The sequence below is a fragment of the Pristiophorus japonicus genome, unplaced genomic scaffold, assembly GCF_044704955.1.
Source record: "Pristiophorus japonicus isolate sPriJap1 unplaced genomic scaffold, sPriJap1.hap1 HAP1_SCAFFOLD_494, whole genome shotgun sequence".
NCBI classification, from domain to species: Eukaryota; Metazoa; Chordata; class Chondrichthyes; family Pristiophoridae; genus Pristiophorus; species Pristiophorus japonicus.
Window position 1 is genome coordinate 234,611 of NW_027254400.1, and position 25,390 is coordinate 260,000.

Sequence of the window (25,390 nt, forward strand, 5' to 3'; positions counted from 1 at the left end):
CAGTGAGACTTAAACCCACAACCACTAGTTTACTAAACCAGTGCTTTAACGCCTGAACTATGGAGCCACCTGTTCCAGCGAAAACAGGGGAAGGATCAGGAAAGAGAGGGGAAGGGAAAAGGAGTGCGGAGGGAGGGGAAGGAGAGAGAGTGGGGAAGGAGTGAGAGAGTGGGAAGGGGAGACAGCGAGGAAGAGAGGGAGTTGGGGAAAGAGAGGGCGGGGATGGAGAGAGAGAGTGTGGAATGGGGGGAGAGAGAGGGGAAGGAGTGGGAGAGAGGGGGGGAGGGGAGAGAGATGTTTAGGGGAGAAAGGGTAAAGGAGTGAGAGAGAGGGGGAAGGGCAGCGAGGGGGAGAACCTGAAAGGAAAGGGAAAAGAGAGGGACGGGAGTGTAACGGTGTGGTGGTGGTCCCGGGGGTCAGGTTCACCTCTGACCTACTTGAGCGGTTCGAATCGCCCCCCACTCCCTTGGGTTCTAGATTCTGGATTTATTTGGGGGGGTGTGACAAAGTGCAAAGGTCAATGGTTTGGTGCAAAAGAACTTTGATTTTATTAAAGACAAGAAAATACAATGTCAAGACTTATAATCACTCTGATAAAGAACAATACATTACACATTCAAAGGGGGTGTACAGTAAAATGACACCTCCCACCTCCCCATACCTAATCCTAGCTAGGTTAGACTCCAGGGCAGGCAGGGACTATGCTTACCAATCCTTTCTGGTCAGTTAGCGGTAGTTCACGGTTTCGGGGTTCCTTGAATTGTGTAGGTTCTGCTTGCCGTACCCCGAACGTCGGAGCAGACTTCTAGCTGCACAATCTTCAGTTGGGTTGAGTCCACTGATGCGGTAAAGCATGTTTTGGATCTATGGGGTAAGTACCCGGTTTTTTTCATTAGAAATAGGTTCAAAGTCTCTTTAGGTAATGTTTTCACCTGTTGGTAGTCAGGCCTTAGATTGTAGACTGGAAACTTTCGATTCTTCAGTATCTTCCAGTTGGAGTTTATTTGGAGTTTGGTCGATCGCGGTGGTTTTTCATTGATACCACGTTGGCTGTGGTCAGTTGTTGCCGCGATGGTGATGTTCTTCCTTCAGGACTTCAGGACTTCGAGGCTGGAGAAGTTAGTTTACAACGGTCGCGTTGGTTTCTCTCCCTTCTTGATGACACAATCGTGGTCTCGGTTGTTTGGCAAAGTATGTCACACCCTCTGTTAAAACAGGGGCCAGTTATACGGTTTGAGTGGTTCTAATCTTCACACCAAATCAGTCCAGGATTCTTTGATTGAATTTGGCGGGCTTGACTCTTCTTTGTAATATTTTGGCGGGCTCGTTCAAAGTTAATATGTTTTGTGTGGGTTGATGTTCGATAAACTGTTTCCTGATGGAAATATTAGTTTGGTAATCGCAATGTCCTTTTGTGCTCAGTTTTTCGCATACAGGCTGGATTGGGCCTCTTGGTGATGTATATGCTGAAATGGTTTTCCAGATTCAGGTTGATGGTTGGCTATCTCTGGGTTATTTGTTGTAATGTTAATGTCTCTTGTGGAGAAGGATTCTCGAATGCCCATTTCTCCAGACAAGTTATGTTAGTCCCAACACCCAGACAGCCTCAATAATCAAGTTGTCTCCTGTCAGTTCTTTAGGCCCGCACACAGCCTTGAATTTGTCTTCAAAAATTCCAAAATTCTATTCAAGTTCGTAGTTTCTTCCATAAGCACTTTAGGGTTCCAAACTTTCCAATCGATAGTCCCAAATTAAATATCCTTTTGAATGAGCCCAAACACTGTGAGGGGGTTCATCTGAATGTTGCATCCTTTCAAGGGGGAAGAGAGTGGGAGGAATGAGAGACAGGTGTCTAAATACTAAAAGTAGGCTGCACTGCAATTTGAACTCACGACCCCTGGTTGATAAGACCAGTGCTCTAACCCCTGAGCTATGGAGCCACCTGCTCTGAGAAAGACACGGGAAGGAGCAGAAAAGAGAGCGGAAGGGAAAAGAGAGAGTGGAAGGAGGGAGAGAGAGGGGAAGGGGAGAGAGTGGGGAAGGAGTGAGAGAGTGGGGAAGGAGAAAGAGAGGGAGGGGAATGGGAGAGAGTGGGGAAGGAGTGAGAGAGATGGAAGGGGAGACTGGTCTTTGGCCAGGGACTCCCAGGTGTCGGTGGGGATGTTGCACTTTATCAGGGAGGCTTTGAGGGTGTCCCTTGTAACGTTTCCTCTGCCCACCTTTGACTCGCTTGCCATGAAGGAGTTCCGAGAAGAGCGCTTGCTTTGGGAGTCTCATGTCTGGGACATGCGGACCGCCCAGCAGATAGCTCTTGGTCGGCCGGTGCGGACACGATGGGCCGAAATGGTCTCCTTCCCTGCTGTAAGTTTCGATGAGTCGATGATATATCGGTGTCTCTGAGACTGGATGTGGGAAAGGTGGGATACAGACTGGGAGTGGGAAGTGAAAGTGCTGTGGGCAGATTATAAAGTGCGGAGTGAGTGGTTCCTGTTGATGGTGTCGGCCTGTCGTCGATTGACGGTCAATTCAGTAACAGAAGCCAAAATTGAGTAGGCCCCAGTGAGATTTGAACCCACGACCCCTGGTTTACAAGACCAGTGCTCTAACCCCTGAGCTATGGAGCCACCTGTAACACCAGCTCCTGTTTGCATCTTACTATTGTTAGCAAGGAGGTGGGGCCCGAATAATCATTCTCGGTGATTCATCCCTGAACATTGACAGAATCTTACAGCACACAAGGAGGGCCATTCGGCCCATCGTGTCTGTGTCGGCTCTGTGAGAGAGATTTGCGGGGGGTGTGACAAAGTGCAAAGGTCACTGGTTTGGTGCAAAAGAACTTTGATTTTATTAAAGACAAGAAAATACAATGTCAAAACTTATAATCACTCTGATAAAGAACAATACATTACACATTCAAAGGGGGTGTACAGTAAAATGACACCTCCCACCTCCCCATACCTAATCCTAGCTAGGTTAGACTCCAGGGCAGGCAGGGACTATGCTTACCAATCCTTTCTGGTCACTTAGCGGTAGTTCGCGGTTTCGGGGTTCCTTGAATTGTGTAGGTTCTGCTTGCCGTACCCCGAACGTCGGAGAAGACTTCTAGCTGCACAATCTTCAGTTGGGTTGAGTCCACTGATGCGGTAAGGCACGTTTTGGATCTATGGGGTAAGTACCCGGTTTTCTTCGTTAGAAATAGGTTCAAAGTCTCTTTAGGTAATGTTTTCACCTGTTGGTAGTCAGGCCTTAGATTGTAGACTGGAAACTTTCGATTCTTCGGTTTCTTCCAGTTGGAGTTTATTTGTAGTTTGGTCGATCGCGGTGGTTTTTCATTGATACCACGTTGGCTGTGGTCAGTTGTTGCCGCGATGGTGATGTTCTTCCTTCAGGACTTCAGGACTTCGAGGCTGGAGAAGTAAGTTTACAACGGTCGCGTTGGTTTCTCTCCCTTCTTGATGACACAAGCGTGGTCTCGGTTGTTTGGCAAAGTATGTCACACCCTCTGTTAAAACAGGGGCCAGTTATACGGTTTGAGTGGTTCTAATCTTCACACCAAATCAGTCCAGGATTCTTTGATTGAATTTGGCGGGCTTGACTCTTCTTTGTAATATTTTGGCGGGCTCGTTCAAAGTTAATATGTTTTGGGTGGGTTGATGTTCGATAAACTGTTTCCTGATGGAAATATTAGTTTGGTAATCGCAATGTCCTTTTGTGCTCAGTTGTTCGCATACAGGCTGGATTGGGCCTCTTGGTGATGTGTATGCTGAAATGGTTTTCCAGATTCAGGTTGATGGTTGGCTATCTCTGGGTTATTTGTTGCAATGTTAATGTCTCTTGTGGAGAAGGATTCTCGAAAGCCCATTTCTCCAGACAAGTTATGTTAGTCCCAACACCCAGACAGTCTCAATAATCAAGTTGTCTCCTGTCAGTTCTTTAGGCCCGCACACAGCCTTGAATGTGTCTTTAAAAATTCCAAAATTCTATTCAAGTTTGTAGTTTCTTCCATAAGCACTTTAGGGTTCCAAACTTTCCAATCGATAGTCCCAAATTAAATATCCTTTTGAATGAGCCCAAACACTGTGAGGGGGTTCATCTGAATGTTGCATCCTTTCAAGGGGGAAGAGAGTGGGAGGAATGAGAGACAGGTGTCTAAATACTAAAATTAGGCTGCAGTGAGATTTGAACTCACGACCCCTGGTTGATAAGACCAGTGCTCTAACCCCTGAGCTATGGAGCCACCTGCACTGAGAAAGACACGGGAAGGAGCAGGAAAGAGAGGGGAAGGGAAAAGAGAGAGTGGAAGGAGGGAGAGAGAGGGGAAGGGGAGAGAGTGGGGAAGGAGTGAGAGAGTGGGGGAGGAGAAAGAGAGGGAGGGGAATGGGAGACAGTGGGGAAGGAGTGAGAGAGATGGAAGGGGAGACTGGTCTTTGGCCAGGGACTCCCAGGTGTCGGTGGGGATGTTGCACTTTATCAGGGAGGCTTTGAGGGTGTCCCTTGTAACGTTTCCTCTGCCCACCTTTGGCTCGCTTGCCGTGAAGGAGTTCCGAGTAGAGCGCTTGCTTTGGGAGTCTCGTGGCGGGGCATGCGGACCACCCAGCAGATAGCTCTTGGTCGGCCGGTGCGGACACGATGGGCCGAAATGGTCTCCTTCCGTGCTGTAAGTTTCTATGAGTCGATGATATATCGGTGTCTCTGAGACTGGATGTGGAAAAGGTGGGATACAGACTGGGGGTGGGAAGTGAAAGCGCTGTGGGCAGATTGTAAAGTGCAGAGTGAGCGGTTCCTGTTGATGGTGTCGGCCTGTCGTCGATTGACGGTCAATTCAGTAACAGAAGCCAAAATTGAGTGGGCCCCAGTGAGATTTGAACCCACGACCCCTGGTTTACAAGACCTGTGCTCTAACCCCTGAGCTATGGAGCCACCTGTAACACCAGCTCCTGTTTGCATCTTACTATTGTTAACAAGGAGGTGGGGCCTGAATAATCATTCTCAGTGATTCACACCTGAACATTGACAGAATCTTACAGCACACAAGGAGGGCCATTCGGCCCATCATGTCTGTGCCGGCTGTGTGAGAGAGATTAGTGCTTGGAAGTTGTAAAAGGAGGGAGAGAGGGGAATGAGTGGGAGAGGGAATGGGAGAGAGAGGGGGAAGGAGTCAGCCAGAGGGGAATGGGAGAGAGCGGAATGGGAGAGAGCGAGAGTGGGAGGGGAGCGAGATGGGAAGTCGAGAGAGGGAGGAGGCAGGGGAGAGAGAAAGGAAGGGGAGAGGGAGAGAGCAGGGGAGAATCTTAAAAGAAAGGCAAAAGAGTGAGAGAGAGGAGGGAGGGGAGAGAGAGGGAAAGGGGAGAGAGATGGGAAGTCGAGAGAGGGAGGAGGCAGGAGAGAGAGAAAGGAAGTGGAGAGAGAGGGAGCAGGGGAGAATCTGAAAAGAAAGGCAAAAGCGGGAGAGAGAGGAGTGAGGAGAGGGAGCGGAAGGAGAGAGAGGGGAAGGGGAGAGAGAGAGGGAAAGGGGAGAGAGAGATGGAGAAAGTGAGATTGCGGGAAAGTGAGAGAGGAGTTAAAAAAAAATGTCCAACGGGTCGTGATCTGGAAAGCAGAGAGACAGGGAAAGGTGTGAGGGGAGCCTGTAGTTCCAGGGTCAATCTCAGAGCTGTTTAATATTTATAATCAATGCCTTTGTGAATTGACGGTGAATTTAAATACTGAGGTAATTTTGAGTAGGTCGCAGTGAGATTTGAACCCACGATACCTGGTTCACTAAATACTGTTTGAAGAATGAGGAGGGGTCAGTGAAACGCTCAGATTGTGTCTCATCCCCCAGACTCCTGCCTCCGTCTCTTCAATATTCACTTCTCAACATCGATATATCGGGTCTTTCACGGAGTAAAACATCCCAAGGCAACTCAGTCACACTCTGGCTCTGTCTCTCTTTCTCTCTGTCTCTCTGTCTCTCTCTCTTTCTTTCTGTCTCTCACCTTCTCACTTTGTCCCTCGAGCGGGGAGGCTAGAGCGGGGGAAGGGGAGAGAGAGGGAGAAGGGGAGAGAGGGGGGGGATGGGAGAGATGGGGAGGGGGAGAGTCTGATGGGAAAGGGGAGAGCGAGAGCGAGGCAATGAAAGGGAGGATGGAGGGGATGGAGACTGGGGAGGGGAGGGAGAAGGAGAGGGAGGAGAGAGAGAGGAGGGGAGAAAATGAAAAGGGAGAGGGGAAGGAGTGAGTGAGAGGGGAAGGGGAGAGAGAGAGGAGGGAAGGCGAGAGCGAGAGAGGGGAGGGGAGCGAGAGGGAAGGGGAGAGAGATGGGGGGAAGGTTAAAGAGATGTTAAGAGGAGTGATGGGGAAGGAGTGAGAAAGAAAGGGGAAGGAGTGAGAGAGTGAGGAAGGGGAGAGAGAAAGGGGAAGGGGAGAGAGGGAGAAGGGGAGAATCTGAAAGGAAAGGGAAAAGAGAGAGAGAGAGGAGGGAGGGGAGGAAAGGGAGCGGAGAAGGAGGAGGGAGAGGGAGAGTGGAAAGGCAGAGTCGGAAGGGGAGAGAGTGGGACGGGAAGAGGGTGAGGCGAGGGAGGGGAAAGGGGGAGAGGGGAATGAGTGAGAGACGGGGAAAGCGAGATAGCGGGAAAGTGAGAGAGGAATAAAAAGATGTGGAACGGGTCGTGATTGTTGTGTACACATGTAAACGTCACCAATATGTAAGACTTGCCACTAGGGGGCACACCTGTGGGAGACCCAATGGTCACCTGTACACCCTGGGACAAGCAGGTATATAAGGTGACTCACCATACTGCTTCCCCACCCTGGAGTCTGAATAAAGAGCACAAGGTCACCACAGTTTGAGCTTGCAATACAGTCCTGTGGATTTATTCTGAACATCACTCACTGGCGACGAGTAACGGATCACCAACCTTCACACGGTAATGGCTGCCGTTGGTCTTGTTGAGGGATTTGTTGAGGGTGATGATTTGGGAAGCCTTCGTTGAGCGTCCCGACCGGTACTACGTCGCCAATGAACAGGACGAGGCTGAGAGAGGGCGATCAAGACCAGGGCGATTCTCCTCACCGTATGTGGGTCTCCGATATACGGCCTGCTCAAAAACCTGCTGGCACCGGTCAAACCAGAGGAGAAGACTTACACAGAGCTGTGTGTGCTGGTGTGGGAACGCCTCAAGCCGAAGGAGAGCACCTTAAAGGCCAGGTATCACTTTTACACCCACCGGCGCTCCCAGGGCCAGAAGATTCCTTGCGGGGCAGTACGGTTTTTGCGGGATCTTTGTGGGAAATGTTGCCGAACGGTTTCGTGCTCGGAATCGGTCACGAGGTCATCCTTCGCAAGCTGCTGTCTGCCGGATCCCGGGATAAACGGGCCCTTTTCGGAATGGGAGGCAGTGACTAGTGGGGTGCCGCAGGGCTCAGTGCTGGGACCCCAGCTCTTTACAATATACATCAATGATTTAGATGCAGGAATTGAGTGTAATATCTCCAAGTTTGCAGATGACACTACACTGGGTGGCCAGTGTGAGCTGTGAGGGGGATGCTAAGAGGCTGCAGGGTGACTTGGACAGGTTCGGTGAGTGGGCAAATGCATGGCAGATGCAGTATAATGTGGATAAATGTGAGGTTATCCACTTTGGGGGCAAAAACAGGAAGGCAGAATATTATCTGAATGGTGACAGATTCGGAAAAGGGGAGGTGCAACGAGACCTGGGTGTCATGGTTCATCAGTCATTGAAAGTTGGCATGCAGGTACAGCAGGCGGTGAAGAAGGCAAATGGTATGTTGGCCAACATAGCGAGGGGATTTGAGTATAGGAGCAGGGAAGTCTTACTGCAGTTGTACAGGGCCTTGGTGAGGCCTCACCTGGAATATTGTGTTCAGTTTTGGTCTCCTAATCTGAGGAAGGACGTTCTTGCTATTGAGGGAGTGCAGCGAAGGTTCACCAGACTGATTCCCGGGATGGCTGGACTGATATATGAGGAGAGACTGGATCAACTGGGCCTTTATACACTGGAGTTTAGAAGGATGAGAGGGGATCTCACAGAAACGTATAAGATTCTGACAGGACGGGACAGTTTAGATGCGGGAAGAATGTTCCCGATGTTGGGGAAGTCCAGAACCAGGGGACACAATCTAAGGATAAGGGGTAGGCCATTTAGGACTGAGATGAGGAGAAACTTCTTCACTCAGAGAGTTGTTAACCTGTGGAATTCCCTGCCGCAGAGAGTTGTTGAGGTCAGTTCATTGTATATATTCAAGAGGGAGTTAGATGTGGCCCTTACGGCTAAAGGGATCAAGGGGAAAGGAGAGAAAGCAGGAAAGGGGTACTGAGGTGAATGATCAGCCATGATCTTATTGAATGGTGGTGCAGGCTCGAAGGGCCGAATGGCCTACTCCTGCACCTATTTTCTCTGTTTCTATGTTTCTATCTGAGCAAGGCCATCACGACAGCCCAGGCCTTCATATCCACGAGCGATAACACGAAGCAGATTCGAAGCTCACCGGCAAGTACTGTGCATAAAATAATGTATTCAGCAGGCAGAACGGCACAGGACAGGGCCCACATGACCGCAGAGGCCAGACCTAGGCCTCGAGTGACTCAGAGTCCGCTGTGGGCCGTGAATGCGTATCCATTAGCACCATGTTGGCGCTGCTGGGGTCAGCCATCGAGCCCATCAATGTCGATTCAAGCCCTGTGTGTGCAAGGGCCGTGGAACAATGGGGCACCTCCAGCGAATGTGCAAACGGTCTGTGACTCACCACGTGGCAGAGTCAGGAGAGGACCATCGATCCAGCGAGGGTCACGCTGAACGAGCAGGAGAGGCAACTCAACCTGAGGCTGAAGGGGAAGTACATGGGGTGCACACCTTCACCACCAAAAGCCCTCCGATAATGTGAAAAGTTGGACCTAACGGTACTCCAGTCTCCATGGAACTAGACACGGGGGCGGGTCAATCAATAATGAGCCAGAAGGCATTCGAGAGGCTGTGGGGGGTGGCGACAGAGCACAATGACCCAAGCTGATCCCGATTCAGGCAAAGCTGGGCACCTACACCAAGGAACTGAGACCAGTTATTGGTAGTGCGGGCATAAGGGTATCCCATGAGGGAGCGGTGCGCGATTTACCTCTGTGGATTGTTTCAGGTGATGGGCCAATGCTGCTTGGTAGAAGGTGGATGGGGAAGATTCGATGGAACTGGGAAGACCTCTGTGTACCTTCTCTGGCGAACAACCTCTCCCCTTGCTCAAAGGCTGAGCAAGCCCCCCACCTTCAGCTGAACCAGGCGTCGAAGTGCAGATCCATTTGCAGACCCCCGAGGCACAGGCCGCTCATCGCGACCACCAGGAGGCGAAGACGAACCGAGCAGCGGTTACAGACGGGGGTACCCAGCACCCGAAGCCGACGACCTCTTGGCGGCGACGGAAGAGGCTCCAGGTCGACCAAGCGGAGTGGGGCTCCGGCCGAAACCATCCGAATGTGTCTTCCCGACGCCAGAGGCGGAAATCCCTGGGGAGGAAGATGGCGGCAGTCGAGAGAAGCGTCCAGACCACGGGTCGAGAGAAACGTCCAGATCACGGGATGTGGCCGCAACGGAACAGAGGCATGTGTTGGCCAGCGAGGAAGGCCACTGGGTTTGGGGCAAAGGTAAAGGGGGGGGCCGCAGAGAAGGCCAGGAACCCACTATGTTCCAATAAGTTGTTTGCACTGTGGAACCCATGTGAGCGTTCTTTCACGGCCAATGATGTACTATCATATGGGGTCGGGGGTACGTTAAAACAAGCCAAAGTAGCGGGCAAACAACAACCGGTCGTATATGTATCTGACAAAGTACTTGTAGGAAGTGATGTGTTATCACATTACCGCCTGCTCACGGCGAACCGCCAGACGGGAGTGTTGCAGCTTATCCGTCGCAAAGACGTAATGCTCATCCCATCAGATTGCGCCCCCCCCCACTGTGGGACAAACCCTGCAACGTGTTACAAAGAAAGGCAGGGAGGCTACACACAGTCGGTGGTGCGGGAACCTCCGTACTACGGCCCAGGATCCACGGGGGACCACACGGCCTCCCGCTACCACTGAAAGTCTCAGGGCCGTATCGGCCCATCCTGGGCTCTCCAGGCCTCAGGGTCAGCGACAATAGTCCGCAGCGGGCAGCCCAGATCACCAAGCCGAGCACCACACGTGTCGCGGTAGACTCCCTACAGACCCCGGCTGTCCCGGGTTGCTACGCAGTCACCGGACAGAGTCGCTCAGGACCGAGCCTTCCGCCTGCTATCAGCAGAGAATGCACCACGATCGTACGGCCCCCCCTCCACACCACATCAGAATAAGTGACGTGGACAATATTCAGGGCCCCCAGATGGGGCCGAGAGCACTGTGTGAGACAAAGAGGGGAATGGAGTGTGTGTGTGTGTGTGATGAAAATGGAGTGTTTGGTTGTGAAACCATGTACTGAGCAAACGCAGAAAGCGTTTGGACCAGACCAGACTGCAAACTATCGATAAGCAGGCCACCATTGTGAAAGGACCTGGCCACGTCTGTCCCATCACACCAGGCACTCGGCCGGGCAGCAACGTTCCGACCAACTCACCCAGGCCAGGAATTCAAATCAGGTGATCGACCCGGGGACACAGGGCGTCATATCGCCTCAACTTGCAAATAACTGGTGCATAAGCCTTTGGAGGGGGCGTGGGGGGGAGTGATGTTATGTATGCACCTAAACCTCACCAATATGTCAGACTTGCCACTAGGGGGCACACCTGTGGGAGGCCTAAGGGTCACTTGTGCACCCTGGGACAAGCAGGTACATAAGGTGATCCACCATGCTGCTTCCCCACTCTGGGGTCTCAATAAAGAGACCAAGGTCACAATAGTTTCATAGAAACATAGAAACATAGAAACTAGGTGCAGGAGTAGGCCATTCGGCCCTTCTAGCCTGCACCACCATTCAATGAGTTCATGGCTGAACATACAACTTCAGTACCCCATTCCTGCTTTCTCACCATACCCCTTGATCCCCCTCGTAGTAAGGACTTCATCTAACTCCTTTTTGAATATATTTTGTGAATTTGCCTCAACAACTTTCTGTGGTAGAGAATTCCACAGGTTCACCTCTCTCTGGGTGAAGAAATTCCTCCTCATCTCGGTCCGAAATGGCTTCCCCCTTATCCTTAGACTGTGTCCCCTGGTTCTGGACTTCCCCAACATTGGGAACATTCTTCCTGCATCTATAACCTGTCTAACCCCGTCAGAATTTTAAACGTTTCTATGAGATCCCCTCTCATCCTTCTAAACTCCAGTGAATACAGGCCCAGTTGATCCAGTCTCTCCTCATATGACAGTCCGGCCATCCTGGGAATCAGTCTGGTGAACCTTCGCTGCACTCCCTCAATAGCAAGAACGTCCTTCCTCAGATTAGGAGACCAAAACTGAACACAATATTCCAGGTGAGGCCTCACCAAGGCCCTGTACAACTGCAGTAAGACCTCCCTGCTCCTATACTCAAATCCTCTCGCTATGAAGGCCAACATACCATTTGCCTTCTTCATCACCTGCTGTACCTGCATGCCAACCTTCAATGACTGATGTACCATGACACCCAGGTCTCGTTGCACCTCCCCTTTTCCTAATCTGCCGCCTTTCAGATAATATTCGCCTTCATGTTTTTGCCACCAAAGTGGATAACCTCATATTTATCCACATTATACTGCATCTGCCATGCATTTGTCCACTCACCTAACCTGTCCAAGTCACCCTGCACACTTTTAGTGTCCTCCTCACAGCTCACACCGCCACCCAGTTTAGTGTCATCTGCAAACTTGGAGATATTACACTCAATTCCTTCATCCAAATCATTAATGTATATTGTAAATAGCTGGGTCCCAGCACTGAGCCCTGTGGCACTCCACTAGTCACTGTCTGCCATTCTGAAAAGGACCCGTTTATCCCGATTCTTTGCGTCCTGTCTGTCAACCAGTTCTCTATCCACGTCAGTACATTACCCCCAATACCATGTGCTTTAATTTTGCACACTAATCTCTTGTGTGGAACCTTGTCAAAAGCCTTTTGAAAGTCCAAATACACCACATCCACTGGTTCTCCCTTGTCCACTCTACTAGTTACATCCTCAAAAAATTCCAGAAGATTTGTCAAGCATGATTTCCCTTTCATAAATCCATGCTGACTTGGACCGATCCTGTCACTGCTTTCCAAATGTGCTGCTTTTTCATGTTTAATAATTGATTCCATCATTTTCCCCACTACCGATGTCAGGCTAACCGGTCTATAATTACCCGCTTTCTCTCTCCCTCCTTTTTTAAACAGCGGCATAACATTAGTTACCCTCCAGTCCATAGGAACTGATCCAGAGTCAACAGACTGTTGGAAAATGATCACCAATGCATCCACTATTTCTAGGGTCACTTCCTTAAGTACTCTGGGATGCAGACTATCAGGCCCCCGGGATTTATCGGCCTTCAATCCCATCAATTTCCCGAACACAAGTTCCCACTTAATAAGGATATCCTTCAGTTCCCCCTTCTCACGAGACCCCCCCCAGTCCCCTAGTACTTCCGGAAACTTATTTGTGTCTTATCTCGTGAAGACAGAACCAAAATATTTGTCTGCCATTTCTTTGTTGCCCATTATAAATTCACCTGAATCTGACTGCAAGGGATCTATGTTTGTCGTCACTAATCTTTTTAGAAGCTTTTGCAGCCAGTTTTTATGTGACCTGCAAGTTTCCTCTCATACTCTATTTCCCCCCACCCTCCTGGTTAAACCCTTTGTCCTCCTCTGCTATATTACAAAATTCTCCCAGTCCTCAGGTTTGCTGCTTTTTCTGGCCAATTTATATGCCTCTTCCTTGGATTTAACACTATCCTTAATTTCCCTTGTGAGCCACATTCTATTTTTACTCCAGACAGGGATGTGTAATTGTTGGAGTTCATCCATGTGATCTTTAAATTTTTGCCATGGCCTATCCACCATTAAACCTTTAAGTATCACTCACCAGTCTATTCTCGTCTCACACCATTGAAGTTATCTTTTCTTCAACTCAGGAGCCCTCGTCTCTTAATTCACTGTCTCACTCTCCATCCGAATAAAGAATTCTACCATATTTACAATTAAAGCCCTTGTTAATTTATGGTGAATACTGAGCTAATTTTGAGTTGGCCCCAGTGAAATTTGAACCCACGACCCCTGGTTTGCTCAACCAGTGCTCTAACCCCTGAGCTATGGAGCCACCTACCGTGAACTGTCTGTTTGAAGAATGAGGAGGGGTCAGTGAAACACTCAGATTGTGTCTCATCCCCCAGACTCCTGCCTCCGTCTCTTCAATATTCGCCTCTCAACATCGATATATCGGGTCTTTCACGTAGTAAAACATCCCAAGGCAACTCAGTCACACCCTGCCTCAATCTCTCTGTCTCTCTGTCTCTCTATCACTTTCTCTCTGTCGCTCACTGTGGAGAGAGAGAGAGGGAAGGGGAGAGTGAGAGGGAAGGAGTGAGAGAGAGGGAAGCGGAGAGTGAGGGGAATGAGTGAGAGAGAGGAAAAGGGAGAGTGAGGGGAAGGAGTGAGAGAGAGGGAAGGGGAGAGTGAGGGGAAGGAGTGAGAGAGAGGGAAGGGGAGAGTGAGGAGAAGGAGTGAGAGAGAGGGAAGGGGAGAGTGAGGAGAAGGAGTGAGAGAGAGGGAAGGGGAGAGTGAGGGGAAGGAGTGAGAGAGAGGGAAGGGGAGAGTGAGGGGAAGGAGTGAGAGAGAGGGAAGGGGAGAGTGAGGGGAAGGAGTGAGAGAGAGGGAAGGGGAGAGTGAGTGGAAGGAGTGAGAGAGAGGGAAGGGGAGAGTGAGGGGAAGGAGTGAGAGAGAGGGAAGGGGAGAGTGAGGGGAAGGAGTGAGAGAGAGGGAAGGGGAGAGTGAGGGGAAGGAGTGAGAGAGAGGGAAGGGGAGAGTGAGAGGGAAGGGGAGAGTGAGGGGAAGGAGTGAGAGAGAGGGAAGAGAAGAGTGACGGGAAGGAGTGAGAGAGAGGGAAGGGGAGAGTGAGGGGAAGGAGTGAGAGAGAGACGGGGAAGAGGAGAGACAGAGGGAACACCAACAATAATGTATATTTATATAGCGCCTTTAACGTAGTGAAACGTCCCAAGGTGCTCCACAGGAGGATTATGGGATTAAAATTTGACACCGAGCCACAAAAGTAGAAATTAGTGCAGGTGACAAGAGGTAGGGTTTAAAGAGCATCTTGAAGGTGGACAGAGAGGTAGAGAGGCGGAGAGGTTTAGGGAGGGAGTTCCAGAGCTTGGGGCCCAGGCAACAGAAGGCCCGGCCACCGATGGTGGAGCGATTATAATCAGGGATGGTCAGGAGGGCAGAATTAGAGGAGTGCAGACATCTCGGGGGGTTGTGGGGCTGGAGGAGGTTACAGAGATCGGGAGGGGTGTAGGGGCTGGAGGAGGTTACAGAGATAGGGAGGGGTGTAGGGGCTGGAGGAGGTTACAGAGATAGGGAGGGGTGTAGGGGCTGGAGGAGGTTACAGAGATCGGGAGGGGTGTAGGGGCTGGAGGAGGTTACAGAGATAGGGAGGGGTGTAGGGGCTGGAGGAGGTTACAGAGATAGGGAGGGGTGTAGGGGCTGGAGAAGGTTACAGAGATCGGGAGGGGTGTAGGGGCTGGAGGAGGTTACAGAGATAGGGAGGGGTGTAGGGGCTGGAGGAGGTTACAGAGATAGGGAGGGGTGTAGGGGCTGGAGGAGGTTACAGAGATAGGGAGGGGTGTAGAAGCTTGAGGAGGTTACAGTGAAAGGGAGGGCTATAGGGGCTGGAGGAGGTTACAGAGATAGGGAGGACTATAGGGGCTGGAGGAGGTTACAGAGATAGGGAGGGATGTAGGGGCTAGAGGAGGTTACAGAGTGAGGGAGGGCCATGAGCCATGGAGGGATTTGTAAACAAGGATGAGAATTGTGAAATCGAGGCGTTGCTTAAGCGGGAGCCAATGTAGGTCGGCGAGCACAGGGGGTGATGGGTGAGCGGGACTCGGTGCGAGTTAGGACACGGGGGCAGTGAGCACAGTGGGTGATGGGTGAGCGGGACTGGGTGTGAGTTAGGACACGGGGCAATGAGCACAGGGGGTGATGGGTGAGTGGGACTGGGTGTGTGTTAGGACACAGGGCAGTGAGCACAGGGGGTGATGGGTGAGTGGGACTCGGTGCGAGTTAGGACACGGGGGCAGTGAGCACAGGGGGTGATGGGTGAGCGGGACTCGGTGCGAGTTAGGACACGGGGGCAGTGAGCACAGGGGGTGATGGGTGAGCGGGACTCGGCGCGAGTTAGGACACGGGGCAGTGAGCACAGGGGGTGATGGGTGAGTGGGACTCGGTGCGAGTTAGGACACGGGGCAGTGAGCACAGGGGGTGATGGGTGAGCGGGACTCGGCGCGAGTTAGGACACGGGGCAGTGAGCACAGGGGGTGATGGGTGAGTGGGACTCGGTGCGAGTTAGGACACGGGGGCAGTGAGCACAGGGGGTGATGGGTGAGCGGGACTCGGTGCGAGTTAGGACACGGGGGCAGTGAGCACAGGGGGTGATGGGTGAGCGGGCTCGGCGCGAGTTAGGACACGGGGCAGTGAGCACAGGGGGTGATGGGTGAGCGGGACTCGGCGCGAGTTAGGACACGGGGCAGTGAGCACAGGGGGTGATGGGTGAGCAGGACTCGGCGCGAGTTAGGACACGGGGCAGTGAGCACAGGGGGTGATGGGTGAGCGGGACTCGGCGCGAGTTAGGACACGGGGCAGTGAGCGATGGGTAAGCGGGACTGGGTGCAAGTTAGGACACGGGGCAGTGAGCACAGTGGGTGATGGGTGAGCGGGACTGGGTGTGAGTTAGGACACGGGGCAATGAGCACAGGGGGTGATGGGTGAGTGGGACTGGGTGTGTGTTAGGACACAGGGCAGTGAGCACAGGGGGTGATGGGTGAGTGGGACTCGGTGCGAGTTAGGACACGGGGGCAGTGAGCACAGGGGGTGATGGGTGAGCGGGACTCGGTGCGAGTTAGGACACGGGGGCAGTGAGCACAGGGGGTGATGGGTGAGCGGGACTCGGCGCGAGTTAGGACACGGGGCAGTGAGCACAGGGGGTGATGGGTGAGTGGGACTCGGTGCGAGTTAGGACACGGGGCAGTGAGCACAGGGGGTGATGGGTGAGCGGGACTCGGCGCGAGTTAGGACACGGGGCAGTGAGCACAGGGGGTGATGGGTGAGTGGGACTCGGTGCGAGTTAGGACACGGGGGCAGTGAGCACAGGGGGTGATGGGTGAGCGGGACTCGGTGCGAGTTAGGACACGGGGGCAGTGAGCACAGGGGGTGATGGGTGAGCGGGCTCGGCGCGAGTTAGGACACGGGGCAGTGAGCACAGGGGGTGATGGGTGAGTGGGACTCGGTGCGAGTTAGGACACTGGGCAGTGAGCACAGGGGGTGATGGGTGAGCAGGACTCGGCGCGAGTTAGGACACGGGGCAGTGAGCACAGGGGGTGATGGGTGAGCGGGACTCGGCGCGAGTTAGGACACGGGGCAGTGAGCGATGGGTAAGCGGGACTGGGTGCAAGTTAGGACACGGGGCAGCGAGCACAGGGGGTGATGGGTGAGCGGGACTGGGTGAGAGTTAGGACACGGAGGCAGCCGAGTTTTGGATCACCTCTAGTTTACGTGAGTAGAATGTGGGAAGGAGTAAGAGAGAGAATCATAGAATCAGAGACATTTACAGCACGGAGGAGGCCATTCGGCCCATCATGTCCGCGCCGGCTGACCAAGAGCTACCCGACCTCATCCCACTGGGAGAGAAAGAGAGGGAGAATCTGAAAAGAAAGGGAAAAGCGAGAGAGAGGGGAGGGATGGGAGGAAAGAGAGGGGGAATGGAGAGGGAGGGCGAAAGGGAGAGTTAAAAGGCAGAGGGGGAAGGGGAGAGAGAAAGTTGAGCGAGAGGGGGAAGGGGAGAGGGTGGGGAAGGGGAGAGAGTGGGGGAGGGGAGAGAGTGGGGAAGGGGAGAGAGAGGTGACGGGGAGAGAGGGAGATGGAGGGAGGGGGAAGGGGAGAGAGGGGAATGAGTGAGAGACGTGGAAAGCGAGATAGTGGGAAAGGGAGAGAGGGATAAAAAGACATAGAACCGATCGTGATGGGGAAGGGAGAGAGAGATTGGGGAGTCTCGTGTCGGGGGCATGTGGACAATGTGGCCCTGCCCAGCGGAGCTGGTCGAGTGTGGTCAGTGCTTCGATGCTGGGGATGTTGGCCTGGTCGAGGACGCTAACGTTGGTGCGTCTGTCCTCCCGGGGGATTTGTAGGATCTTGCGGAGACATCGTTGGTGGTATTTCTCCAGCGACTTGAGCTGTCTACTGTACATGGTCCATGTCTCTGAGCCATACAGGAGGGCGGGTATCACTACAGCCCTGTAGACCATGAGCTGTCTCAATCTCTGTTTCTCTCAGTCTCCCTGTCTCTCTCACACACTCTAAATTTCTCCCTGTGTCTCTCTCGAGGGGGAAGGGGAGAGAGAGAAGGCAGAGGAGGAAGGAGAGAGAGAGAGGAAGGAGTGAGAGAATGAAAATAGAGGGGGAAGGGAGAGGGGAAAGGGGGGAATGAGGGGAAGGGGAGAGCGAGAGTGGGGGAGGGGAGAAAGAGAGGGGAAGGAACGGGAAAGAGAGGGGAAGGAGTGAGAGAGAGAGGGAAGGGGAAAGAGAGAGAGGGGAAGGGGAGAGTAAGGGATGGAAGGGGAGAGAGGGGAAGGGGAGAGATCGCAAAGTCTCTGTTTAAAGTATGGACTCAGTCCATCCAGTCTCTCCTCATATGTCAGTCTTCCATCCCGGGAATCAGTCTGGTGAACCTTCGCTGCACTCCCTCAATAGCAAGAACGTCCTTCCTCAGATTAGGAGACCAAAACTGAACACAATATTCCAGGTGAGGCCTCACCAAGGCCCTGTACAACTGCAGTAAGACCTCCCTGCTCCTATACTCAAATCCCCTCGCTATGAAGGCCAACATATCATTTGCCTTCTTCACCGCCTGCTGTACCTGCATGCCAACTTTCAATGACTGATGTACCATGACACCCAGGTCTCGTTGCACCTCACCTTTTCCTAATCTGCCGCCATTCAGATAATAATCTGACTTCCTGTTTTTGCCACCAAAGTGGATAACCTCACATTTATCCACATTATACTGCATCTGCCATGTATTTGCCCACTCACCTAACCTGTCCAAGTCACCCTGCAGCCTCTTAGTATCCCCCTCACAGCTCACACCGCCACCCAGCTTAGTGTCATCTGCAAACTTGGAGATATTACACTCAATTCCTTCATCCAAATCATTAATGTATATTGTAAATAGCTGGGGTCCCAGCACTGAGCCCTGCGGCACCCCACTAATCACTGCCTGCCATTCTGAAAACGACCCGTTTATCCCGATTCTTTGCTTCCTGTCTGCCAACCAGTTCTCTATCCACGTCAGTACATTACCCCCAATACCATCTGCTTTAATTTTGCACACTAATCTCTTGTGTGGGACCTTGTCAAAAGTCTTTTGAAAGTCCAAATACACCACATCCCTGTCCACTCTACTAGTTACATCCTCAAAAAATTCTTGAAGATTTGTCTAGCATGATTTCCCTTTCATAAATCCATGCTGACTTGGACCGATCCTGTCACTGCTTTCCAAATGTGCTGCTATTTCATCTTTAATAATTGATTCCAACATTTTCCCCACTACTGATGTCAGGCTAACCGGTCTATAATTACCTGTTTTCTCTCTCCCTACTTTTTTAAACAGCGGCATAACATTAGTTACCCTCCAGTTCATAGGAACTGATCCAGAGTCAATAGACTGTTGGAAAATGATCATCAATGCATCCACTATTTTGAGGGCCACTTCCTTAAGTACTCTGGGATGCAGACTATCAGGCCCCGGGGATTTATCAGCCTTCAATCCCATCAATTTGCCGAACACAAGTTCCCACCTAATAAGAATATCCTTCAGTTCCCCCTTCTCACTAGACCCTCGGTCCCCGAGTACTTCCGGAAACTTATTTGTGTCTTCCTTCGTGAAGACAGAACCAAAGTATTTGTTTAACTGGTCCGCCATTTCTTTGTTGCCCATTATAAATTCACCTGAATCTGACTGCAAGGGATCTATGTTTGTCGTCACTAATCTTTTTAGAAGCTTTTGCAGTCAGTTCATTTGTTGCCTGCAAGCTTCCTCTCATACTCTATTTTCCCCCCTCCTGGTTAAACTCTTTGTCCTCCTCTGCTGTATTACAAAATTCTCCCAGTCCTCAGGTTTGCTGCTTTTTCTGGCCAATTTATATGCCTCTTCCTTGGATTTAACACTATCCTTCCCTTGTTAGCCACGGTTGGAGCCACGTTCCCCGTTTTATTTTTACTCCAGACAGGGATGTACAATTGTTGGAGTTCATCCATGTGATCTTTAAATGTTTACCATTGTCAATCCAACATCAACCCTTTAAGGATCACTGACCACTTTATTCACATCTCACACCATCAAAGTGCCCTTTCTTGAAATTCAAAGCCCTCATCTCTGAATTAACTCTGTCACTCTCCATCTTAATAAAGTATTTGACCCATATTTACAATTAAAGCCCTTGCGAACTTAAATACTGAACTAATTTTGAGTCGGTCCCAGTGAGATTTGAACCCACGACCCCTGGTTTACTAAACTAGTGCTCTACCCCCTGAGCTATGGAGCCACCTGCTGTGTGAAAAGACAAGGGGAAGGAGCAGGAAAGGGAGGGGAAGGGAAAAGAGAGAATGGAAGGAGTGAGGGAGAGGGGGAAGGGGAGAGTAAGAGATGGAAGGGGAGAGGGGGGAAGAGGGGAGAGATGGGAAGGCAAGAAAGGGAGGAGGCAAGGTAGAGAGAAAGGAAGGGGAGAGAGAGGGAGAACGGGAGATTCTGAAAAGAAAGGGAAAAGAGAGCGAGAGAGGAAGGAGGGGAGGGAGGGAAGTGGAGAGTGAAAAGGCGAGGGGAAGGGGAGAGAGGGTGGAGAGACTGGGTCAGCGAAAGAGACAGAATGAGAGAGTGGATAGCTGAGAGAGAGGGTGAGGCGACGGAGGGGGGAGAGGGGAATGAGTGAGAGCTGGGAAAGCGAGATCGTGGGAAAAAGATGTAGAACAGGTCGTGATGGGGAAGAGAGAGACAGGAGTCTGTTGTTCCAGGGCTGGTCTCAGAGCTGTTTAATATTTATAATTAAAACCCTTGTTAATTGACAGTGAATTTAAATACTGAGCTAATTTTGAGTAGGCCCCAGTGAGATTTGAACCCACAACCCCTGGTTTACTGGACCAGTGCTCTAACTCCTGAGCTATGGAGCCACCTGCTCTGGGTTGTGGGTCATTCCCCAGTTAGTGCTGTGTGTTTGAAGAATGAGGAGGGGTCAGTGAAACGCTCAGATTGTGTCTCATCCCCCAGACTCCCTCTCTCCTTTCCCTTCTGATTTTCCCCTTCCCCCTCTCTAACCCCTTCCGGCTTGAGAGACAGTGAGCGACAGAGAAAAAGTGATAGAGAGACAGAGAGAGAGAATGAGTGAGATTGTGAGAGAGACAGAGAGAGAGTGAGAGATAGAGAGACAGAGAGACAGAGAGAGAGAGACTGAGAATGATACACAGAGAGAGACAGAGAGACTGAGAGACAGAGAGATTGAGGCAGAGTGTGACTGAGTTGCCTTGGAATGTTTTACTACATGAAAGACCCGATATATCGATGTTGAGAGGCGAATATTGAAGAGACAGAGGCAGGAGTCTGGGGGATGAGACACAATCTGAGCGTTTCACTGACCCCTCCTCATTCTTCAAACACACAGCACTAACTGGGGAATGACCCATAACCCAGGGCAGGTGGTTCCATAGCTCAGGGGTTAGAGCACTGGTCTAGTAAACCAGGAGTCGTGTGGTCAAATCTCACTGGGGCCTACTCAAAACTAGTTCAGTATTTAAATACAGTGTCAATTAACAAGGGATGTAATTATAAATATTAAACAGTTCCCAGACTGACCCTGGAACTACAAGCACTGTCTTGTCCACATTAAAAGATTACCACATTTAGATTGTACTTGAAGTGCTGTAACCTGCAGATATGCAGACCGAAAGCTAGAAAGTGGGATTAGGCTTGGTCGGTGGGTGTGGATACAGTGGGCCAAAATGGGTTTCTGCCTTATTCCCTTCTCACTCAATCTCTCGACCTGACTCTCTGTCTGTCTCCAACATCATCATCATCGGCAGTCCCTGGGAATAGAGGAGAACTTGCTGCCACTTGAAAACTGAGTCCCCATTTATCCATCCTGTTTGTTGCATCCTCAATGAATCCCAATAAATTAGTCAAACATGACTTCCCCTTCATCAATCCATGCTGACTCTGCCTGACCGAATCATGCTTTTCCCAATGGCCTGCTCCTAAAGGAGTGAGAGAGAGGGGGAGAATCTGTCGGAAAGGGAATGCTTCCATTACCATAACTAAATCTGCGGGCTGTGTCATCTCCACCCCGGTGGTGGGCAATGTTAGCCTACTGAGAGCATCGGCACAGTTTTCTGTGCCTGGCCTGTGGCGGATGGTGTAGTTGTATGTGGACAACATGAGCGCCCATCTCTGGATGCGGACCGATGCAGTCGTATTTATCCCCTAATTTTCAGAAAGGAGGGATATAAGTGGCTTGTGGTCGATTTCCAATTCGAATTTGAGCCTGAACAGATATTGATGCATTTTCTTTACCCCGTAAACACACACTAACGCTTCTCTCTCGATCATACTGCAGGTACTCTCGGCCTTAGACAGACTTCTGGTTGCATAAGCAGCCGGTTGCAATTTCCCAAATTCATTAGCTTGTTACAATACACACCCGACCCCGTACGACGACGCATCACATGCTCGTACCAAACGTTTACATGGATCGTACAACACAAGCAATTTGTTTGAACATAACAGCTTCCTAGCTTTCTCAAAGGCATTTTCTTGGCTTTTACCCCAGACCCATTCATCTCCCTTACGCAGTGGAGGGTGCAGGGGTTCTAACAATGTGACAAGACCCGGTAAGAAGTTACCAACATAGTTCAGGAGTCCTAGAAACGACCGCAGCTCCGTCACGTTCCGTGGTCTCGGTGCGGTCTCGATTGCCCCCGTCTTCGAATCGGTGGGCCTGATGCCGTCCGCCGCGATTCTTCTCCCCGGGAACTCCACTTCAGGCACCGGGAAAACGTACTGCGAGCATTTCAGCCCGAGCCCCACACGATTAAGCCGACTAAGGACATCCTCCACGTTCTGCAAATGCTCGACGGTGTCCCGACCTGTAACCAAGATGTCGTCCTGGAAGACCACGGTGCACGGGACCCACTTCAGCAAGCTTTCCGTGTTCCTCTGGAATATCGCCGTGGCTGATCGAATCCCAAACGGGCATCTGTCGTAAACGAAAAGACCTTTGTGCGTGTTGAGGCAGGTGAGGCCTTTCGAAGATTCCACCAGCTCCTGCGTCATGTAGGCCGAGGTCAAGTCCAGCTTCGTGAATGTTTTCCCCCCCAACCAGCGTGACAAATAGGTCATCTGCCTTTGGTAGCAGGTATTGATCCTGCAGGGAGAAACGTTTGATAGTTACTTTGTAATCACCACAGATTCTGACGGTGCCGTCTCCCTTGAGGATTGGAACGATCGGACTGGCCCACTCATTGAATTCGATCGGCGAAATGATGTCCTCTCGTTGCAGCCTGTCCAGCTCAATGTCCACCCTCTCTCTCACCATGTAAGGTACCGCTCTCACCTTGTGATGGATGGGTCGCGCCCCCGGAATTAAATGGATCTGCACTTTTGCTCCTTGGAACTTCCCGACGCCTGGTTCGAACAGCGAGAGGAACTTGCTTAGGACCTGGGCACATGAGGTGTCGTCGACGGATGTATCTTTCCCAGCCAGCTCCTGCCGAACAGCGTGGGGCCATCGCCCGGTACCACCCACAGTGGTAAATCATGCACCGCTCCATCGTAGGAGATCTTTCCGGTAGCACTGCCGATTACGGGAATCAGTTCCTTTGTGTACGTTCTAAGTTTGGTTCGAATGGGAGTCAGGACTGGCCTTGAAGCCTTGTTGCACCACAACTTATCGAAAGTCTTTTTGCTCATTATGGACTGGCTCGCGCCCGTGTCCAGCTCCCTGGACACCGGGAGCCCATTTAATTCAACCTTCAGCATTATCGGGGGACACTTTGAGGTAAATGTGTGCACCCCATATACCTCTGCCTCCTCGGTCTGAGGCTCTGGTTCGTCATGTTCCGCCGTGGATCTGTCCTCCTCTGCAACAATGTGGTTTGCAGGATTAGCAGGGTTTGCAGCTCGCCTGCACATACGTTGGAGGTGTCCCATTGTTCCACAGCCCTTGCAAACGTACCCTTTGAAGCGGCATGAATGGAATCGATGATCACCCCCGCAGCGCCAACAAGGTGTTAATGGCCTTGTATTCACCACCCTTGATGGCGGACTCTGAGTCATCTGTTGACGTGCAGCTACTGGCGTGTAAGTCCTGCCATGTACATTTCGATTCGAAAACAACGTTACTTTGTTCACAGTACTTGTAGCAGCACTAGTGTGCTGAGAGATTTGTTTGGTATTGTCACTGGTGGCGATAAACGCCTGGGCTATCGCTATGGCTTTACTCAAGGTTGGGGTCTCTACAGTCAAAAGTTTGCAAAGTATTACTTCATGGCCAATGCCAAGTACAAAGAAGTCCCTGAGCATGTTCTCCAAGTGTCCTTCAATTTCGCAATGTCCTGCAAAGGCGCCTTAGCTCGGTGACATAGCTCGCCACTTCCTGGCCTTCAGACCTCTTGTACGTGTAGAACCGATACCTCGCCATCAGAACACTTTCCTTCGGGTTCCGATGCTCGCGGACCAGTGTGCACAACTCATCGTACGACTTGTCTGTGGGTTTCGTTGTAGCGAGCAGGTTTTTCATGAGGCCATATGTTGATGCCCCACAAACGGTGAGGAGGATCGCCCTTGGTTTGGCAGTGTTCGCTTCTTCTTCCAGCTCCTTGGCCACAAAGTATTGCTCAAGTCGTTCCACGAAGGTTTCCCAAACTACTCCCTTCGAAAATTTCTCCAGGATGCTCACAGTTCTCCGCATTGTTGCATTGGGGTTCGTCATCTGTATCTCGTCGCCTGTTGTTATGTCTTGAAAAAAGTGTCAGACTAGATGCTGCAAGCTCAAAGTAAGTGTGACCGTAGTCCTTTAGTGCAGATCTCAGAGTGCCTCTCCAGCCTGTGTGGCCTCCTTATATACAGGTGCTCCCAAGGGAGTGTGGGCTCCCTTTGGACTCCGGGGGATAAGCCCTCTGGTGGTTAGACATGGTAATTACAGGTTTACATACATAACAGAAGGAGTGAGAGAGAGGAGGAAGGGGAGAGAGTGGGGAAGGAGAGAGAGTGGGGAAGGAGTGAGAGAGAGGGGGAAGGGGAAAGAGTGGGGAAGGAGTGAGAGAGGGAGGAAGAGAGAGGGAAAGGGGAGAGAGAGGGGAGGGGAAAGAGAGAGAGGAGAAGGGGAGAGAGTGGGGAAGGGGAGAGAGAGGGAGGAAGAGAGAGGGAAAGGGGAGAGAGAGGGGAGGGGAAAGAGAGGGAGGAGAAGGGGAGAGAGTGGGGAAGGGGAGAGAGAGGGAGGAAGAGAGAGGGAAAGGGGAAATAGAGGGAGGGAAAGGGGAGATAAAGGGAGCGGATGGGGAGAGAGAGAGAGTGGAAGGGGGAGCGAGTGGGGAAGGTGTGAGTGAGGGAAGGGGAGAGAGGGGGAAGGAGAGAGGGTGAGGTGAGGGAAGGGGAAGGAGGGAGAGGGGAATGAGTGAGAGACGGGGAAAACGAGATAGCGGGAAAGGGAGAGAGGGGTAAAAAGATGTAGAACGGGTCGTGATGGGGAAGGGAGAGAGGAATTTGGAAGGGGAGAGAGTGTGTAAGAGAGACGAGAAGAGGAGAGAGGAAAGGGAGAGAGAAAAGTGAAGGAGTGAGAGAGAGGGGGGAAGGAGCGAGAGAGAGGGTAACGAGTGTGTAAGAGCGGGAAGGGGAGAGAGAGAGGGAGGAGAAAGGGGAGAAGGCAGAGGGTGAGAGAGGGGAATGAGTGAGAGATGGGGAAAACAAGATAAAAATGTAGAACAGGTTGTGTAGATGGGGAGGGCAGAGAAAGATTTGGAGCCTCTGCCTCCTCGGTCTGAGGCCCTGGTTCATCGTGTTCCACCGTGGATCTGTCCTCCTCTGCAACATGATGGTTTGCAGGATTAGCAGGGTTTGCAGCTCGCCTGCACATACGTTGGAGGTGTCCCATTGGTACACAGCCCTTGCAAACGTATCCTTTGAAGCAGCATGAATGGAATCGATGATCACCAAGACCAC

General features: G+C 51.5%; 5 non-coding genes across 5 annotated transcripts; all 5 read right to left on the reverse strand.

The window, feature by feature from the left end:
- Positions 1-2,551: 2,551 nt before the first annotated feature.
- Positions 2,552-2,624, reverse strand: trnat-ugu (transfer RNA threonine (anticodon UGU)). Its single transcript has one exon. It is a non-coding gene; the product is annotated as a tRNA-Thr (tRNA).
- A 1,540-nt stretch (positions 2,625-4,164) lies between these two features.
- On the reverse strand, positions 4,165-4,237 carry trnai-uau (transfer RNA isoleucine (anticodon UAU)). Its single transcript has one exon. It is a non-coding gene; the product is annotated as a tRNA-Ile (tRNA).
- A 610-nt stretch (positions 4,238-4,847) lies between these two features.
- Positions 4,848-4,920, reverse strand: trnat-ugu (transfer RNA threonine (anticodon UGU)). Its single transcript has one exon. It is a non-coding gene; the product is annotated as a tRNA-Thr (tRNA).
- Positions 4,921-13,161: 8,241 nt separating this feature from the next.
- On the reverse strand, positions 13,162-13,234 carry trnaa-agc (transfer RNA alanine (anticodon AGC)). The gene has a single exon. It is a non-coding gene; the product is annotated as a tRNA-Ala (tRNA).
- A 7,045-nt stretch (positions 13,235-20,279) lies between these two features.
- On the reverse strand, positions 20,280-20,352 carry trnat-agu (transfer RNA threonine (anticodon AGU)). Its single transcript has one exon. It is a non-coding gene; the product is annotated as a tRNA-Thr (tRNA).
- Positions 20,353-25,390: the final 5,038 nt, after the last annotated feature.